Genomic DNA, 22,014 nt, shown 5'->3' with positions numbered 1-22,014 from the left:
TTTTTTTTTTCTTAACATATATTGCATTATTTGTTTCAGAGGTACAGATCTTGCTTTTTTATCCATTCCATCACCCTGTGTCTTGACTGACAAGTTTAGTCAGTTTATCTTCAAAGTAATAATTGATAGGTATGTACTTACTGCTGTTTTGTTACTTGTTTTGTGGTTGTCTTTGTAGTTCTCCTCAGTTCTTCTCTTGATCTTTACTCTCATTGTTTGCTGCCTTTTTTTAGTGCTATTCTTGTATTCTTTCTCTTTATTTTTTGCATACCTATTACTGTTTGTTTGATTTGTGGTTTCCATCCAGTTTATAAATAACATGCATATAGTAGGCTATATTAAGTTGGAGGTCACTTAAGGTTGAACTCATTCTAAAAGCACTAAATTTTTGTTCCTCTCCCCCCAGGTTTTAGGTATATAGTGTCATATTTTACATCCTTTTATTTTGTGAGTCCCTTGACTGATTTTTATAGATAAACCTAATTTTACAACTTTTGTGCTTCTTACTTTTCTTACTTACTTCTGCTTATGGTCTTTCCTTTTTATTCAAAGAGTCCCTTTAACATATCTTGTAGGGCTAGTTAAGTGTAATGAACTCCTTTCACTTTTGTCTGGAAAACTTTTTATCCCTCCCTCTACTTTGAATGACAGAGTATTCTTGGTTGCAGGGTTTTGTTTGTTTGTTTGTTTGTTGTAGCACTTTGCATGTATCATGCCACTTTCTTCTGGCCTGCAAAGTTTCAACTGAAATATCAGCTGATAGACTTATGGGGTTTCCCTTGTTTGTAATGTTCTTTTATCTTCTGCTTAAAAATTCTCCTTTATCACTAGCCTTTGCCATTTTAATTAACATCTGTCTTAATGTGGACCACCTTGGGTTGATTTTGGAGGGAGACTGTCTCCTGAATCTGAACTTATAATTTCCTTTCCCAAATTGGGAAAGTTTTCTGCTACTATTTCTTCAAATAAATTTTCTGTCCCCTATTTCTCTCTTCTCCTTCTGGGATCCATATAATGCAAATGTTATTACACTTGATGGTTTTGCTGAGTTCCCTTAGTCTGTTTTCATTTATTATTATTATTATTTTTCTCTCTCCTGTTCATTTTGATTGCTTTCCATTGACTATATCTTCTAAGTTGCTGATCTGTTCTTCTGCTTCTTCTAATCTACTACTTATTTCTTCTGGTGTCTTTTTAATTTCATTTGTTGTATTCTTTATCTCTGATTGTTTCTTCTCTTATATTTTCTATCTCTTTGTTGAGAGTGTCACTGAGGTCTTCCATTCTTTTTTAAAGTCCAGTGAGTTTCTTTATGATTATTACTTTGTATTCTCTGTTAGGCATATTATATATCTCCATTTCATTTAGCTCTCTTGCTGTGATTTTGTCCTATTCTTCCATTTGGGACCTACTCCTCTGTCTCCTCATTTTGTCTAATTCTCTGTGTCTGTTTCTGTGTGTTAAGAAAGTTAGCTATATCTCCTGCTCTTGAAAGTAGTGGCCTGGGACGCCTGGGTGGCTCAGTCGGTTAAGCGTCTACCTTTGGCTCAGGTCATGATCCCAGGGTCCTGGGATTGAGTCCCGCATCGGGCTCCTTGCTCAGCAGGGAGCCTGCTTGCCACTCCCCGTGCTTGTGCTCGCTTGCTCTCTCTCTGACAAATAAATAAAAATTTAAAAAAAAAATCTTATTAAAAAAAAAAAAAGAAATAGTGGCCTTATGAAGAAGAGGTCCTATAGTGCCCTGCAGTGCAATGCCCCCTGTTCACTGGATCCTGGTGCTTCAGAGGTATCTCTTGTGTGTGTTGCATGCACCCTACTGTTGTGGTGGAGCCATGTTTGGCTTCAGTCTGGTCATCTGAAATGGCTCTCTTTGCCTGTTATGGGCAGGGTTTGGTCACTGTGTTGTTAGTGGGCCAGTCTGGGGCCACCTTGGGCTTGCAGTGAGTCTGACGAGGCATTAGCCAGAGATGCAGTAGCACCAAACTGCAGGACCCTATCCTTGTGTTGTCCCCTGAGAAACTTTGCTTGGTGGATAGGACCTGTGTCAGAGCAGATGTCTGCCCCTAGCCCACAGCTGGGGCTGCCATCTGTCTGGTATGTGTGATCATCTTCTTCTCTCTCCAGGTCAGGACACTGTTTGGAGTGGTGCTGGCCCCTATCAGAACTGCTTGCATACTGCCAGGTTTGTGGCCCACTGTGGATGGGCTCTGGCTAAGAATGTACTCAAAGGGGCAGGTCCTCAGGAGAACACGGGGTGGGGTATGCGGTGTCAGCAAGGTCTACCCTGGTCCACTGCAGGAAGGGACTTGCATCTGTCTGGGAAAATTTCTGCATGTGCTGGCTGGGTTGGAGGGGTAGGAACCTGCAGAAGGGCATGGCAGGGGTATGTGGTGCCAGCAATGTCTTCACTTTTCTGCTGTGGGAGTGGGCCCTGCAGCCACTTGGAAAACTCTTGTCCAGACCAGATCGAGGGGTGGATCTGCTGAAGCATGCAGGGGCAGGGTGTGCTGTCAGCACGTTGGGTGGAGAGTGCTGGGGCCGTGCTGTTTCCCCCAGGGGTCCATGTATCTAGGCTGGAGGGGGCTGCTGACGAGGGAAGGAAATGGCACCTGCTAGCTCTTTGGTCTTGGAGAAGTTTCCCAAAGATCTCTGCCCATTTGGCACAAACTCTGACGTTAGTAAATAAATTTATTTCCTGTATACTCCAGCTGTTTTTCACACTGCTGCTTCGATGCTGCATCTCTGCAGTGCAGTTTGTTCTGATATATTTTTTTTAATTTTATTTTATTATGTTATGTTAATCACCATACATTACATCATTGGTTTTTGATGCAGTGTTCCATGATTCATTGTTTGTGCATAACACCCAGTGCTCCATGCAGAACGTGCCCTCTTTAATACCCATCACCAGGCTGCCCCATCCCTCCACCCCCCTCCCCTCTAGAACCCTCAGTTTGTTTCTCAGAGTCCATAGTCTCTCATGGTTCATCTCCCCCTCCGATTCTGATATCTTTTTAAAGGTGGGGACTCAGTTTTTCATCTTTCCCTTCCTGCTCTCCCAGAGCTAAGTTCACTGATTTTTAACATTCCAGGTGTTAAATTCCACTGATTGTAAGAAGTAGCAAAGTTGGGTCCCTCTTGTTTTCAAAGCCAAGTGTTGTGGGGATTCATCTTCTCAGTGTGGGTCTCTGTGCCTGGGGTTCCTAGAATAGAGCTTATTCCTCTCCTCTCTGTGTGCGCACCATGTCTCTCTCCCTCCATGGACAGTTCCATGAGCCCATTTGGCTCCTGACCCCATCTCCTTTCTTCCTACCCTCTTCAATGGGGCCTCTTCTCTACATTTAGTTGTGGAAAGTCTGTTCTGCTCGTCTTTGGGTCATTTTCTGGATTATTTACACTAGGTACACATTAGTGTACCTAGATGTAGGTGTTATCTAGTTGTATCCATGGGAGAAGATGAGCTGAGGGTTCTCCTATTCTGCCATCTTCCCCAGGAGTTCTGTCATTGTTTTGTTTTTCTTCTCTGCTTGCTCTTTTCTGTGTTTTTTTGTTTTTGTTTTTAATTCTGAAAGCAACTACTCCAAGCTCATTAGCTCAAATTCAAAACCAAGATTTTATATGTAATTGCAGTTTGAGATTTAGATCTTATCTCATTGAAATATCAGAAATATCCCTGAGCCAATGGATTAGCTTTTTCAAATTCTTTCCTTAGCGATATAACTTTCTTCTCCATTCTTCTTAAAATTATCCTTCATTTTGTGCGGTAACCCTAGGATAGAACAGGGTCAGAATAACGTTTGCAGTTAGGTAACGAATCACTGCCCTTTTTTTTTTTTTCTTCCTCAGAGTTTCCTGCTCCAAAGTAAGAGGGACTCTCAAGAGGGTCCCTTTACTTATTTCTATCTCATTCAAAAGAAGTTCTGAAAGTCTTGAGAAATATCCCAGCTGCCTTCCTAGAAATTACTAAACAAAGCCATAAAGAGGGTATTAACTTACAGTAGGTAACAGTGTTAAGAAGACAGACTGATGAAGAGGAGACATGTATGGGCCCCAATTTGGAGAGTACAAATTAGAGGAAAATGCTAAGATACCACTTCATCTCTACCAACTATCAAAATAAGATAAGGGGACACCTGGGTGGCTCAGTCGGTTGAGCACCTGCCTTCAGCTCAGATCACGTTCTCCAGGCCCTGGGAATCAAGTTCCACATTGGGTTCCCTGCTCAGCAAGGAGCCTACTTCTCTCTCTGTCTGCATTTCTCTCTCTCTCTGACAAATAAATAAAATCTTAAAAAAAATTTTATTTATTAACACTTACTAAAATTGCAATTCCTCCCATTATTATTATAGCAGGCTAATGAAATATTGTAGCTAGATTAGCCTGACCTATTGTCCTTTAAAAACTGCTGAGGTCCTTTGTCTTATCAATTTTATGAAAAATAATAAATTGTATAACCATAACAGATAACATAAAAGTTTATTTAACACCCATTATTTAGTAGAGTTTTGAGAAATATAGGGTGAAAAAGATAACTAATTCATTCATCAATGTGCTTTATTTTCTCACAAAAACTCTCCTGGGCTGACAGAAGCAGCACAGCATTAACAGCTAAGGTAACAGATGTGGAGAAGAAGGTGCAGGAAACCACATGTTTAATAAATAGAGGAGATTCCTCATCCCCAACACTGAGTCTTAGGCATAATCCATTTTTAGTATATGTTCATGAAATTGATAAGACAATAATATACAAGTATTCACAATCTGTAATTTTTTGGCACAGAGCCCTAGAGGCAGATACATTTAGGGGCAACAACTATATTCATAAAACAAAGAGAATAAATCAGAAAGGTGAAAGATGAACATACAAACATGCAACCAGTTTGTACCAATAACATGTTTTTCTATCACATTATTTTAGTTCACTTTTACAAGTTGTATAATTTGATTGAAATGTATGTTACATTTTATAAGTGGGGAAGCATCATAGAGATCCCACTATACATCTTTTTAATTTTACAGTCTGTTTTTCTTATATAGCAAAACTCTGTGTACCCCAATTATTTCTTGTTGATTGCCTGACTGAGCACACACCTTACAGAATTTAACAGAACGTCACTTGACCTGTTTATCGCCATTCTGCAGACCACAAAGGATGAAATGCTTTCCTGTCTAAAGCCATAGAAAAAGACTAGACAACTCTGTATAATGTAATATTTTTGGTTTCCTTCTTCCAGGACAGTAAGTCCAGGCTGACAGAAATATCCACTTACAGTAATAAGAAGTAACTAAGTAGATAACCATGATATATTTTAAAATCCAAAAAAGGCACATTTAATACTATTAATAGAATGAAATTAAAGGTTTTAGAACCCCAATTCCAGCAGAACTGAAGGAAAGATCAGAGAAAAAGGAGATAATTCTGCCAAGCTCTGAGATCATGTTTCCTACAAGACCGAAGATGTGAAGTTACATGTGGAAATGGATTGGGATAGTTCTCTTCACAGTCTTAGTGTTTTTAAAAGGAAATCAAATTGGATTGTCATTATAAAATCACAGATGTATCCAAATTCCCAAAGATGTTAAGAAATGTAATGAAGGTGATGGAAAGAGTACATGAAATATACACTCAGTAGTCAATTGATTTGCGTTTAGAACATTTGAAGACAGACACAATTTTAATTTTATTAGTGTAAATAAGACTGATTTCTTCATTTCCCTAGAGACATTTATGCTTGATAAGGAAAAAAAAAGTCTTTTTAACAAATCCCAAACCTTTTACCTCACCCCAGCTGTTAGATGACTAGGGAACCAGAAATGCAGAGATTTGTTTTAACATAGGGACCCCTTAGCATAATTGTGTGCTAGCTTTATTTGTATGCATTCCTGTAATAGTGTTTTCTTTGTTATGTGAATTTTTGTTCAGATATGCTTATAATTGTATGTGTCCTTCTTTTATATTCAAAATCAAAATTGTTTTTCGGGTGTGCTAGCCCTTAAAGAACGAATGCGACAATTTTGTTGGTTTCTCTTTACAGCCCTACCAGCCTTTTAACATAGGGACCCACACTAGCATAATTGTGTGCTAGCTTTATTTGTATGCATTCCTGTAATAGTACAGTCCTAATGTATTTTACTTGATAAATTTTTATGCAGATCTTACAGCACATTTTTTGACCACATGTTGGAACATTTGTGCACAAAAAAATTCCCATCTTTATGTTTGAAATTTATGGGAACACAATTAAAATGAGAGGGGTCCAAAGGTATCAAGATAATTACATTTTTCTAATCTTACTAAACAAGATAAATTACCTGCAGGCCCTCTTATAAAAGATGAAATCTTCATAATAAGTGAATTAATCAAGCAGCAGCTTGCTACTGCACTTGCATTTATAACAGAAATGATTCAAAGACTTATTTTATGGGGAAATTAATGGAAACAGGCTTTTCATTCTTCTGCACCAATTGAAAACCTCAGCAACCAGCTGCCCACTTGTCAAGAAAGCAGAAAGAAGCTGGAAACAAAGATAAATAAAAACACCTTTTTCCTGGCACTTTTGAAGAGGAAAAGGAGCTCTCATTTACAGCGGCCATCTGTTTGTTATTTAATATGGGTGAATTACATGCTGTAATGAGTTTGTTTCTGCATCACTCAGTGCGATGGAACACAAGTTCACTCTCATAATGTGCAGCAGTTTTTAAAAGCTAATCATTTAATTGGACACAATCGTCAATGACAAATGGAGATGTAAAAACTTCAGCCAGCTGTAGAGTGAATATGTAATCATTGTGAAATCATATTATTTTACACGCTTGAAGACTTCTTAATAGTATCTGATGTTGGTCATCACTGCAGACTGAAGAACTGAAGAAACATGGTGAAAAACAGCCTTTCAAAATGGCTTTATGTAATTGGCCCACGTTAATGCTGCTGTTAGAACCACGGTTTGACTTTGGTACCTAGAGTCTCTCTAAAGTGTCGGTTGCTGTCCTAATTCCAGTTTTGATTTTCACGTATTTTTCAAATATTCCGTGGTTTAGTAGGCAAGAGTTATTGTTCAGGAGCAGCTTGGGTATTTATATTTTTGAATCAGCTTCAGTAGAGGCATCCACTGATTTGTTGCTTTTGCACGTGACCTCACCTACAGATAGACACAGAGACCTGGGAGGTTGTGTGCCCGCAGATTTTTTTTTTTTTTTTAATCACACACAAAAGCTCTACTTCAGGAAACCAAACCTGAGTGCCTACACCTGCATGCATTACAGTCAGAATTTACCCAATGCTGCCATAGTCTTTAATAGAAGAATAAAAATCTCCATTACAAAGAATTTTCCCTTTGGATTTTCCACAAAGGCACTGTGCTTATTAGCAAATTTCTACAATGACAGTCATCTTCCAATTTCTAGGCATCACAAAGAAATAAAAACAAAAAATCAAGTTATTGAATAGGCTATTTGTGTACTTAATTATGCAATTTCTGGATGTTTTAGGTATTGTGTTATTGTGGGGGACACTATAACAATATATATTTTCATCTTTATTGTCCTTCCAAGAATGTTAGACTTAGTAGAAAGTTCTCAGGACTGAAAAATGTATTGGGCATATCATTATGTAATCAATTTTCTGTAGGTCTCTCTCTATACTCCATTTAATCTTAGACTTTTAAAACATATTTCAGAAAGGGAAATGAGAGAGAAACCCCATTTCAGAAAACTCCTGCTATCCTATCTCCTCTACAAAAATATTTAAAACATAATCATTCAATTCCAATATTACACAAGAGTTCCTGTCCTTCGAACAACTCCTATCTCAAAACATTGTGTTTTCTTTGTTATGCGAATTTTTGTTCAGATATGCTTATAATTGTATGTGTCCTTCTTTTATATTCAAAATCAAAATTGTTTTCGGGTGTGCTAGCCCTTAAAGAACGAATGCGACAATTTTGTTGGTTTCTCTTTACAGCCCTACCAGCCTTTTAACATAGGGACCCCTTAACAAATAGTGTTGAACTGAACTTACAGTTTGTTAAAGAGAAAGCAAGCAAACTTCGAACTCTCTTGAAGAATAAACACATGAAGAGGGGGCTGTTGTTTTAATCTTTTTGTTAAGTGTCACATTACTGTTTATATATAGAAATTCTTGACATTGAAAATGAAATACAATACTAAAAATGTAAGTCCACAACCAGAAAAAAAATCGCATTAACACAAAGAAACAGACATTTAAAAACAGAGCAGAAAAGCAACTTCAACATACTAGAATAATCACCCAGGAAATAAGATAAAGACAGATGCCTTGTAAATTAAGAAAACAACCCAAATGTGCAATGCAAGTGTGAGCTGAAAGAAACCACTGTGACATTCTTTTTAATGAATGATTAACAGGAAAGATAGGAAATCTGAGTAAATTAAAAAGTGAAAGAGAGTTACTATGAAGAAACCAGAATTCAACCCTAAACATAAATTCACACAACTGCAATTAGCTAGGTAATTATTCTTGGGTGAACCTCATCCAGTTAGAATATTTAAGTTGCATTCATTTGGAAAACCTATTGGGATATGAACAAACAATGGCAGAGAAGCTCCTTGGAGTAGAGACCCATGGACTTGGACATCAATGATATATTTAAATGCAAATTACACATAGGAGACAGTGCCTTATTTTTCACTTTGCCTTGATTTGCTCTCAGAAGTACTACTTAGCGATAGAAATCAAAGAAGAATTCCAAATGAAATAGTAGTTTAAAAAGGAGAAATGCCAGTTGATTCCCAAGTACCCTTGCAAAGAAGAGGGAAAGTAGTATTCTGGGATTTATGTTCTAGAAAGGTACATGTGATCACCAACACCTCACAACTGAAAATCTTTCAATAGCTCCCCATTGTCGTGAACATTTAATTGTGAAGACCTTTCACAATGCTTTCATATCTCTAATTTCATGTTAACTGCTCTTTACAGAAATACTTCAGCTAGGGGTGCTTGGGTGGCTCAGTCGTTAAGCGTCCGACTCTTGATTTCAGTTCAGGTCACGATCTCAGGGTCATGAGATTGAGCCCACCTCAGGTTCCATGCTGGGTGTGGAGCCTGCTTAAGATTCTCTCGCTCTCTCTCTTCTTCTGCCCTTCCTTTACCCCACCCCCACTTTTACGTGCTTGCTCACTCGCTCTCTAAAAACAAAACAGAACAACAAAAAAAACTTCTGCTAAACTGGAAGGGAAGACATTTTAAACATTTGCAATTCCTAAGTTGTTATGCAAGATTTTCTTTTCAAAATATTGGATTCTTGACTCTGGGAAACAAACTGAGGGTTGCGGAAGAGGAGGTGGGTAGGGGGAAGGGGTAACTAGGTGATGGGCATTAAGGAGGGCATGTGATATAATGAGCATTGGGTGTTATATGCGACTGATGAATCACTGAACACTACATCTGAAACTAATGATGTACTATATGTTGGCTAATTGAATTTAAATTAAAAAAATACATATATTGGATTCTGTTACTCCAAAGCCAGGTTCATGTATCATCTCTTCTGTTGGGGTCTTCTCTGTGGTCTCAGTTCACAGTGATGTTGCCCTAAGCTAAATCTCTAAAGGACTTGTCTGCACCATTTATGTGCAGTTACTGCATTGTTTATGAGCATATTTTGTTCTGACTGCTCTTTTCATATGACAAGTGTTCAGTAAATATTTGATTAGTTGGTCATTGAAACTTTTTGGAGGACAAAGTTAAATACTGTTTGCATGATACTTTAAATGGGTCCAGCCGTTGATATTAACAGTGCCAATTAGGGCTCATGTAATCGGTGATCTCAAATGTCAACTTTTTCAAAAGCTCATGGACCTTTTAAGAGTCACTCTCCCTATCACACCCCATCGTCTGTTATAAACACACAGTACTTACCTTGTTATAATACAGTTCTTTATTACAGTTCAAGGGTTTGTCTTATTCTTTTTTGAGACTCTAATGTCTTGCCATAAATTCTGGAGCTATTTAGAAAAAAACTTTGGATATTTACTAGTATCTGTAATGCAGAAAAAATTATCATAACTTCCTTCTCCTATTTCTGAGCAACCCTGAAAAAAACAGCATCACCAATCATATATTTTTCCATCTTATTGCACAGAGAAATAAAATCTACTTATACAGAGATTATTATAAGTTTGGAAACAAGACTATGACTAATATTATTTTAATGAATTATAGGTGAGAACATCTTTCTTTTATTAGGTATCAGAGATTATTTTCATGCCAGTATTTTAGTACTGAAGAACACTACTGATTTTGTAACATGTTATTTAAGCTCCATGTACTTGTGGTCTTTTTTCTTGTGGTTGGCTTTCCTACTTTCCTAGCTTTGTGGTCAGAAAAGATGCATGGTATGACTTCGATCTTCTTGAATTTGTTGAGTCTTGTTTTGTGGCCTAATGTCCTATTTGGGAAAAGCAATACTACTGATTTTAAATCTTGAGTATGTTAAATGACACATAAGGAAGTTAAAGAAATAAGAACTTGGAAAGCATAATTCTATCCCAAACTGTGATCAGAGGAAAGTTTTGTATAGATGGAAGCCTCTCAGATTTATTTTCCCCTCTCTATAAGCATGCCTTCCCAAGATATCCTATGAACAATGGCTTTCCTGAGGATGAGGTAGCCCTCAGCATTGTAAAGGTGATGAATTAAAAAAATACTACAAGTATCTCCTAATGCATAAAGGTAGTTTAGGAGAGGAAGACTGAGGTGATTAGATTAAGAATATTTTCTTTGTATTCATTCTTTAGATCCCTGTGTTAAATAGAAGATAACATCTGTGTAAAAGCCCTACTTTGACTTACTTATGTATTTTATTCCACACATGAGTCAGTAATGTGTAATATTATTACTGAATATTTTCATTGAAAAAGTACAGTGTTTTTCCTCTGTTTGCCAGAGTGAAAATGTTTGGTTTATTGTTAATCTATATTTTTATACAGCTATAACGAGCACAAAAAAAATAGAGGCACAGTTTTTTTTTTTCCACCTGCCCAATTCATTACATTATAAATGAAGTTCCAACAATTGCATACCATTTAGCCGTCTCTTATTGTTTCACATTTATAAAGAAATTTACATCTGTCAATCAGTAGACTGGATATCCGCGTTAAGTAAGGTAATTGACCATAGTTCCCACCTAAATTCACGCAACCTCAGGGTAATAAGGATATTGTTCAGAAGGTAAATTATTTCCTTTAACTGAGGAATTATAAAAACATTTATCATAATGTCCAGATATTTTTCTTACTGATATTGTAACTCATCCATTTAACTGTCATGGAAGCCCCTGCATCTATGTTCCTAATTTAAGTGAACAGGAAATAACAGGTGAATGCAATATCTGAGTTAAAACAAAAGAGAAAGCGAGACTAAGCATGATGTATTTGCTGCAGACTACAAATATTAAATAATTTTTAGAACTATTCTGTTTAACTAGTATAATATATGCTTTTCTAAATGTCATTTTTCAGATGATTTTTTTGTTTCCACATTGTGCTAGACACTTGAAAGGTTTGTCCAACATAGTTGAACAGTATAAAAAAGGACCATTACTACCACTTTACAAAATTTCTGTTTTTTTGGAAAATTACAGAACAGATGGGTAAATTACTATATATAAATTTTCTTTTTATCTCCTCTCTCTAGGCTTTTCTAATTATTTCTTTCTAAGATTCGGATTCATATTGGCAATTACTTTGTTTCTCACACTTGTATGGAAATACATAAGAAACAAAATATAAACTTCTCTATTTGTTTTATAATAACAGAAAAAGGAAATAGTTTATTTTTTAAATTATCCCTTGAAAGAATGACTCATGTATTAAGAGAAAAATTTGCCAGTTGCCAAGCGATAGAGATTTAAATTCTCCAAAACTGGAAATTATAAATAAGAAGAAATGTCACTTATAGAGGGATTTTTACAAATAAAATTTCTACAAATAAAAACAATAAATTCACGTGAGGGTATGCGATCCAAACTCTGCCATTTGAAATGTGTGACCTTGAGCAAGTCATTTTCATTTGTAAAATGGTGACAATATATTGTTCAGGACTTATCGTGAGTGGTAAACATGATATGTATATAAAATAGCATTTAATTATTTAATAGTTGTCTAAAACTTTGGAATGAGTACAATTCAGTGGCCAAGAACATAAACTCAGACTTGGGATCATATCTTGGAGATATTATACCCTACCAGATTTTTGTGAGTGTCCAATATACCAGCATTTATAAAATACACAGCATCTATATTAAGAGTCCAGTCCATCTCTATCAAAAGGTGAAGATAAAGGCAATCAAACATTTATTTTTTAATTTTGATATTAAGAGAGGTAAGTTTTTTTTTTCAAGTTGCATTTTTTTAATCTGCATTTTATCATTTCCTCATTTCTTACTTAGCTTTTAAATCCCAAAATGTAAAATCTAGACTGAGTTACTTCAGTGGAAGGTAAAATTACAAAAACTCAGTCTCATTGCAATAATTTCCTGGGGAATTGTCAGGATATTTTCTGGAACGTGGTAGGTACCCAAACTATTATTTAAAAGGAATGAATAAATCTCTTGAATTCTGTAACATTGACTAGCTAACATTTATTTTTTCTATTTAGTCATTAATAAGTATTATTTGAGCATCTACAACATGATTTGATGAGAAGGTGACAATGTATAGATGGATGGCCTTAAGAAATATAATATCTAATGACGAGAGAGAACGAGAAACACACACACCATGCAAACTTGTCTTAACAGAGGAACTATAGAAGATGCTGTAGGAGTATCTAGATGAAGAGGATGGAGGATTGGTGGTTGTGGACACTTCTGTGGCACTGCATTTGACTTGATATTGAAAAGAAAGAAAAAAATATCTAAGTAGAGAAGCCTTTCAGGGAGGAGAGACTTCTAGGCACAAGAAATAGCATGTTCATATGCCATGTATTTGAGAGAGGGTGACTAAGTAGTTCAGTGTGGCTGTTAGTGGTACAAGTTTTAAAGTGCTTTATATGCCATATAATAACCAGTATTTAGTCTTCATAATTCAAGTGAATGAGGAATATCTTAGACTGTTCGGGCTGCTGTAACAAAGAGCATGGGACTGAACAGCTTATAAACAACAAGCATTTCTCACAGTTCTGGAGTCCAATATCTTGGTACCATAGATTCAGTGTCTGGTGAGGGCCCACTTCCCCATAGATGGGTCCTCACACTGTGGAGGGGGCAGGGACCTCTCCAGGGCCCCTTTTATAAGGGCACTAATCTCACTCATGAGGGCTCTGCCTTCATGATCTAATTGCATCCCAAAGACCCTGCCTCTTAATACCATCGTTTAAGATTTCAACGTATGGATTTGGTGGGAACACAAACATTCAGTCCACAGCAGGGAGCTAGTGCAAGCTCTTACGTAGAGGAGTGATTATATATATATATTATATATGAGATTATATATATATATGAAATTATATATATATAGGAGTGATTATATATATATATATAGACAATATATATATATATATATAGACAATATATATATATATATAGACAATAATTGCACCATGCACACAAGGGGAAAACCTTAATAAATACTCTTATTAGTAATATTGAAAGCCTTGTAGACATTAATCAAAGAAGAAAATATATAACACAAAGCAAGTAACTAGACATGACATTCTTCTTTTTATTATTAAAATAGAGCCTCTCAGCCACCATTCTTTTCAGTGGTCTGTTATCAAAATAAAACAGCCAATGAAAAACAAAGACATTATTTAAAATGTATTGGTCGACATGAAGTTTACCTTATTATGTTTTGCGTGATCAAAGTTCTCCACCCTTTTATGAATGATTTATTGTGTGTCAGTGTCCTATATTACTATGGTACATTAAGTTGTGTTGCAGAGAAGAAAATCACAAAAGGATGAGTCCCATAACTTGCAAGGAGGCAGAGTGGATGTTATGAGATCTTACTTTATTTAGCCGCTGCTTTTATTAAATACCAGAATTTCAATTAGATCAACTTCTTCATTATCTGTAGCAGCACATAAATATTTCTAAGAACGGTGGCTTGGATGAGTACAAATGATAAGATGAGGCTGTGCCTTACCCAGAGAACTGTAATTCAGAGTTTTGCTATTTGATTAAGAATTGTAATGACCTCTCATTTTTGCCCATCCATTTCTAAATATTTGTGACACTATCTTGATCCTGGTAAAACTAATGAAACATGATACAAATAACACTTTGTGCTGGATTATTTGAAAGTGATGAAATGTTAATTGATAACCAAAGCACATCAGTAGGCTTAAAGTAGTAGATTGAGGGTAATTGGAGCTCTTTAATATCTGTAAATTTAGTGTCTTCTGGGATCTACCCAACAGTATGGTCGTAGTTTAGTATCCAAACCAGGACACTTGTGAAGTGAGAGGGGTGCAATTAATAATTAATTAATAATTATGTCAAGGCAATAGGTTTAAACTGAAACTGCTCTAGGTAAATGGGGATGTATGGTCACCCTGCCAATAGCATAAATAAGAAAGGATTTTTGCTGAGGAGAAATAGGTCTGTGGCATTTTAAACAATCATTAGCACATATAAAACTATCCAGTCATCAACATAGATAAACAATTATGAATGATTAATGTTTGACAAATTTTCATCGTCTCGGTTTTCTCCATCTCAACACTGGTAAAAGTTGACCTCTACCTTAGAAATGATTGTTTCCTTAGAAGCCCTGTGTTTAATATCAAAGTCTGTAGTTATTCTTTAGAAAAATCTCCACCCCTTGTGCCATGAGAGCTAAAGCTCCTGGTGCTGCCTCTCTTGTAAAACAAAACAAAACAAAACAAAACAAAAACATGAGAAGCAAAAGTGAATACTCTTCTCCACTTGAAACGTGTTCTTTTTCAACATGAGTTCCAAGTCCCTCCTGGTTCCACCAGAGTCCTTGCTTAACTACCAATCAAAGTGACATAAAAAAAAAAAAGGCAACTTAGAAGGAAATCCAAGACCTGTCCTTGTAAAGAGAACTCACCTCCAACTGGAACACCCAAGTCCTGAAAGCCTCCACAATCAATAGCCTTCCTAAGGTCCAATCCTACCTCCTAACCTGTGAATCCTCTTCATTATATCTAATCCTACTACACTTTGGATATAGTGTGCATAAGTGTGTTTATGTAACTTAGTTTTGTTCTACAAAGGAGGAGAGTATATTCTACAGATACACACTTGATTTCCTGTGGTCATAGGTGAGGATACTGAGCCTCAGTTTTTCTATCATCCTCTGTTAGAACATGGAAATCTCACAAAGAAAGTCACAACATAAAGTTAGATTCCATAGTTTCTTTAATTGGTATAGAGCAACTACCACAGAATGATTCCAATAGGCTTTTAAGAGCTTATCAGTAAAGTCATAACTTTTACAGGAGTTTCCAGGAAAAAGTTTTGAGTTTCAAACATTAAGGACATCACACATTTTTAATTTAGTGCTGTATTTTCTAAAGTTATTACAACATCCTACAGGAGTCCATTCTGTTTGCTCCAGATTCATTCAGGTGATTTTTTTTTTTTTTGTCATCGTAAATGTTAATGCCTAAAACATACCCAAATTATGCATTTTTTCAGTGACAGAATTGTTCATTGAAGCTTTAATTATATCCAAGTTGTAGTTGGGGTAGATGTACTCTCTCTTTGTAAAATAATGGGGAGAAAATTGCACACACTTACAACTTTAGTCTTTCCTCATGGCTATGCTTCAGTAGATGTCTCTTTCACACAGATATCAATTGGAACATACTTAAGCATTCAACATTTTAGTTTCCAAATCCTTGGCTTATTTTTAACTACAGTATGTTGGACTACCTGGTCCATGAATTGGGCCCCCAACCTTTAAGCCCTGTCAAGCTTCTAACTCTGTGTAGCCCCTAACAGCCCCTGCCATACACATACCAGTCAGCCAATGACAGTATCTGTGCCCAGACTTCTCTTCATCTTGGTTCTCCACTAACTCTGTATCCTTTTGATGCCTGTATTTTGGTGATGTTGAGTACTGTGCAAAGATTTGTTGAGAAAGGCAAAAAACTCCGTTTAGCTTCCTAAATAATTCAGAATAAAACTGAATGATAAAATGTATAAGCTTGAATAATTTGCATTATCTCTTTGAATCACACACTTGTGATCCTTATTTAAAACTTCAAATCTCAAACCTCATCTATGCTATCTTTATGATTTTTACACTACCTTTTGTTAGATTAATAGAAGTATCATCTATGCTACCTTCTCCCAGTGTATGCAAGTTCACATTATTCTCTAAAAATACAGAACTGGGGCACCTGGGTGGCTCAGTCGTTAAGCGTCTGCCTTCAGCTCAGGTCATTATCCCAGGGTCCTGGGATCGAGCCCCGCATCGGGCTCCCTGCTCCGCGGGAAGCCTGCTTCTCCCTCTCCCACTCCCCCTGCTTGTGTTCCCTCTCTCGCTGTGTCTCTCTCTGTCAAATAAATAAAAGCTTTTTAAAAAAATAAATAAATAAAAATACAGAACTTAAGGACATTCTATGGTCATTAAGATTTTTTTTAAAGCCTGGGTACATGCAGATGTGCATACGCTAGACGTGAGGAATATAGGATGCTTTATTAAATGATTGATTTCCCTCATTTCATTTATTAAGTTCCTTATTAATCAAAAAAGCCCAGCCTTTATACCTTTATTAAAATACACTGCATTATTTTCTCATGCTTCTCTTTATTTGTCACCATACATTATGATATGAGTATGGATTTTGGATTTATCTCCACAGTTCTGCCTTTAGAATAAAGTAATACATTTTATTTGTTAGAAGAAGAAAGTGACTAAGATTTTTGACTGACTAATATAATTACTCTTGAGAGAAAAGCAAAGCAGAAACCTAGTTTATTTTGATGTTTGCCAGCATACCTAAAATGCCAACATGGAAGGAGCTCAGAAGAAAAATGCTAGAATCTTTCAGATGTTAAAGGGAAGTAGGATAACAAAAAGCACATAAAAGACAGCAAAATCAATAGATGTGCTGATCTATTCACTTTTATTACTGAACTTTGGGGTTTTGAGCTGAATTTCAGCTATTTCACATGTCCCTTGATATAATGAAGGGATGATATAGACTTCAGTAAGTTATGGGGTTTATCTCATACATGTGAGCGCCTCATAACTTATTAGTGCCCGAAGCTATAATGAGTTATGTTACAGTTCTCATACAGAGCCTCCAAAACTTGTAACTCACCAAAACCTTGGGCAATTTCATTTATTTAATGCCTTTTTAGTATTGGAGTTCTAATCCAGAATTTGTTAATTTTTTTTTTCATAGTTGCTGGGTAGTATCCCCCGTGGTATGTTAAATTCAAAAGGTCATAAGTCCCTATATATTTTGCTGAAGTGAACGCTCTCTGCCACAACATCTAAAGAATAACATTTGGGGGTGGCACGCTAATACATCATGCTAGCTGACATTTATATCATGAAGTTTACTGTTTTCTGGTGATATTGTTCATAATATAAGCCTTTGACTTGTTTGCAATCACAAGTTGGTAGGATATAGTGTTCTGTTAAGCATCTCTGGTGGTGGTTTGCAATGAATATGTGACTGCTCCACAAATTTTCAGAGATGTTTTGCCTTTTCATTTTGGTAGGAGTATAGAGAAGATGATAAAAGGCTCTATTCATCAAATGTTGTTTCTGTGGGAGTATCTTCAAATTTTCCTGGATTCTCTTCTCAGGTGGCCAGATGTGTATATATGTGGTTCATCATTCTGAACAATAGCCCTGTAGAAAATTGCACTTGTTGTAACTGATGCCAAAAACAAAGTTGTATTAAAAAATGTGGGTTTTTTGAACATAATAAAACAAGATTGTTTTTGGTTGAATTTGCCTCTCCACTGTATTATGGCTTTTAGTGAGCTTTGTTGTAGGATGCAATAGACAAAAAAATAATGGAGACATTTTTGTAAAAATGGAGAAATCCGTTAAGTGCTGAAGTGCATTTCTCTTGGAAAAGAAGTATAGAATTATTTTACAAGAAACTTGAAATCATTTCATGAATAAAAGTGTTCTTGAAAGAATTCAACCTTGTGTTACTTACAGCCCTATAATGAAAGTTACATTTTAAGACCTAAAAACAGTAAGTCCTTGATTAAATATGGCTACTGTTTTTGGTTTTGTTTTGTTTTGTTTAGTTAATGTGATAGTTTTGTTAAGACACAGTTTTCCATTATCATCATCCTCCCATGCAGAATCTGCCCTTCATTTCCAAGATGCTTCCAGACAAAGGTGCTCTCAGTCTGCTCTCACCATTCCAGTTGGCCCAGTACTTCCATCCACAATACAGTCCCAGGAAAGTGCTCCATCCCACGTTATATTCATGTGAACTAAGTTGGCGAGGCCATGCCCTGGACTCCTATAAAGGAGCCCTCCACAGGTTGGGTTGTTTCTGCTCTGTATGGCTACTGTTTTTATTCCTTTCATCAGTGGTTACCTAGTCCACACATGAAGATTCTAGCTATAATATACCTACCTGCCCTCTCCCCCTACCCATGTATATTTAACAAATACAAACCAATGATACATGAAACTAGAAAAAATATAATTAAAAAAGTCTGACTGGGAACAATATAACATAGTCTATTTCAAAGTCAAAAGTAATTATTATTGGATTGTCTCCTTTACTGGAATATCTGTACAACTTCTCTCTATTCTTGGGAGTAATTGAGAGATGATGGCATTTATATCTTACTTTTTTTAAAGCACTTACATTTGCTAATTCCAAAAGCAAAAGTCCATTAAAAAAAAAAAGACCTAATTAAAATAAAGTAGTTGAAATCCCTGGAGAAAACTAGTTTTTCCCCTAAGAGCTCAGCTGCAATCAAGAAAAGCAGATAAACATTCATGTCATAGAACTTGACAGACCTAAAATTGATTCCTTTAAAAGTTAAAGAATTTTTATAATGGGTAGTATATTTGTAAGTAAACTGAAAAAATTGAATATATCATTTTCCTTATAATAGGTGTTTTCCGTCTCATCACAATTTTGTTATTTTCAATTTATGTTTATTTCTAAATTTTGGTCAATATATATTAAGGAGTAATTCTTTGCATTATGAATGCAATATAAAACTAATTTAATGAGATGCTGACAAGCCCAGAAGAGAGATACAGGGAAGCATTATAAAGGCAAATGAACAAGGACACTCTCTGGTAAATGTTAAGAACCCAACTGCAAGGGAAATGAGTTGTTTTCACAGTACAGTGGCAAGCTGTTTGATTTGTATTTTCTTGCCTCCATTGTCCTCTTACCACTTAAACAAACAAAAACCTATAGAGGCCCCCTGACTACTGACTGGAGCCAACATTTTGTTTCTTGATTTTAAAAGAAAAATACAATGTTTGTTTTAGAAATAAAGTTAAAACAGAGTGTACCTTGCCCTGAAAGTGTATCTGAGTACAAATTCAGTTACTTAAATCATTTTCAAAGTCCACATAAGTTGTGAATGTAGGGAGAGACCATTGATATGTGGATAAACCAAGAGTGTTTGGCACAAAGAATCTTTAGGGCACACAGCAGAGAAATTAATATCAATTTTAAAATATCCAGTTCTTAGATTATGTGAGCAACTAAGTCTTGTTTTCAAAGAGTATCTCACTCTAATACTGAATATTAGCTATAGAAATTACACAAAAAGTGTATAAAACAACCTATAAATGGGAAACATGTATAAAATAATTTTTAAAAAGATTCTAAAGCAAAGTTATTATAATTTTGGAATTGAAAAGAGTTAAAACCTGGGATATTAAAACCAGAAAAGAGACCCAAAGAGGTTAATGAACTTGGTCAAGGTAATAGAATCTGTTAATAGCAGCAATGAGATTAGATCTGTGTTACATTCTATGATTTTTGTGTCTTACACCATTGTATAAAAAAGGTCTTCTTATACTGTTGCTCAACCAAAACATTTAATGTTTTATATTTATAGCTTAAACGTCGCTAAGTGAAATGTAATATGTAAGCTGCGTGTTTGTGTGTGTGTGTGTGTGTGTGTGTGTGTGTAAAATCATCAGGGAGTGTATTAACTAGTATATCTACATGTGCCTTATTACTTCTCCAACCTTAAAGTAAGAATCGTCATTGTACCACTGTAAACCTAATTATGTATTATTATTCTTATAGGTATCCAAAGCTAAGATTTTTTTTCCTGGGATAATTTTTTAAAGCTGCTATAAGACTCTAGCTAGGGTACAGATTAATTACTGTATTCTTGATGAATATATCATGCCATTTCTTACAATTACCTTTTATTTCCACATATTTTGTTTCTATAGTGGTCTTATTTAGAAAGTTTGATACTCAGAAAAAAACAAAAAGCATTTGGGAAAACACATCCATTCCTATATACAAATCTTTGTTGCCATGTCTTCACAACTGACCTGAAGAAGTAGTGATCTTCCTTAATGACCCTGTTTCACCAAGAAGCTGTCCCAGCTATTTCAAATAATTTAGATTTGCAGAGAGGATAATTAAATAGAGGGCTCTAGAAGAATGCTGGGACTTCTGTGATATTCCTTCTGGCTGCTAGCAAAAAATACCGTAAACGAGAGAAATGTATTTATCTCAATCCTGGAGACTGGAAGTTTGAGACCAGGGTGCCAGCATGGTCAAGTGAGAGCTGTCAGTTTGGAAACTTCTGGTTATTCTCTCATAGCAGAAAGGACAATTTAGCTCTCTGGGATCAAGAGCACTAATTCCATTCATGTGGGTGGAAGCTCATGACCTCAGGACCTCCCAAAGTCCCACCTCTGGATACCATCACATTGGCCATTAGGTTTCAACATTTGAATTTGGGGGCAGGGGTTGGGGGGAACACAAACATTCAGTCCATAGAAGCTAAAGAATGGCGGTCTTCAAAAAACAAATCTCTTCATGGTCTCTTCATCTCATATATATATGTGTGTGTATATATATATTTTTTTCATATATATAAGGAAAAAAGTGGTAGATATTTTGTCTTGTTTTTAATAGGCTTCATTTTTTAGAGCACTTGTAGACCCACAGCAAAAATTAGAGGAAGGTAGGGATTTCCCACGTACCTTTAGTCCCCACACATACATAGCCTTCCTTATTATCAACACACCCCTCCCCTAGGGTGGTACATTTGTTGTAATTAATGAACTTACATAGACACAGCATAATCATCCAAAGTCCATAGTTTACAATAAGGTTTGCTTTCAGTGTTACATGTTTGGTGGATTTGGACAAATATATAACAACATGCATCAACCATTACATTGTCATACAGAGTAGTTTCACTGCCCTAAAAATTCTCTGCTCTGCCTCTTCATCTCCCTCCCCTTTAACTTCTGGCAACCACCAATCTTTTTACTGACTCCATAGTTTTGCCTTTTTCAGACTGTCCTGTAATTGAGATCATACAGTAAGTAGCCTTTTCATACTGGCTTCTTTCATTTAGTAATATTCATTTAAGTTTCCACCACGTCCTTTCTCAGCTTGATGCCTCATTTTCAGTGCTGAGTAATATTTCATTGTCTGGATGCACCACAATTTGTCCATTTACCTACATCTTGGTTGCTTTCAAGTTTAGGAATTTCTGAATAGAAGTGTTATGCCATGGGCAGTTCTGTGTGTGTGTGTGAACATAAGTTTTCAACCCCTTTGAGTAAATACCAGAAAACATGATTGATAGACTGTGTTGTTAGAATATGTTTAGTTTTGAAAGAAATTGTCAAACTGGCTTCCAAAGTACTGTACCATTTTGCATTCCAGCGAGCAATGAGTGAGTTTCTGTTACTCCACATCCTTGCCAACATTTAGTGTTTTTGGTGTTCTAGATCTTGGTCATTCTAATAAGTCTATAGTGCTATCTTGTTTTAATTTGCATTTCCCCAATCACGTATGATGTGTAGCATCTTCTCTTATGCTTACTTGCTATCTATATATTTTCTATGATGAGGTAT

The sequence above is a fragment of the Leptonychotes weddellii genome, chromosome 3, assembly GCF_054177405.1.
Source record: "Leptonychotes weddellii isolate Sample4059 chromosome 3, ASM5417740v2, whole genome shotgun sequence".
NCBI classification, from domain to species: domain Eukaryota; kingdom Metazoa; phylum Chordata; class Mammalia; order Carnivora; family Phocidae; genus Leptonychotes; species Leptonychotes weddellii.
This window is presented reverse-complemented; position numbering follows the sequence as displayed.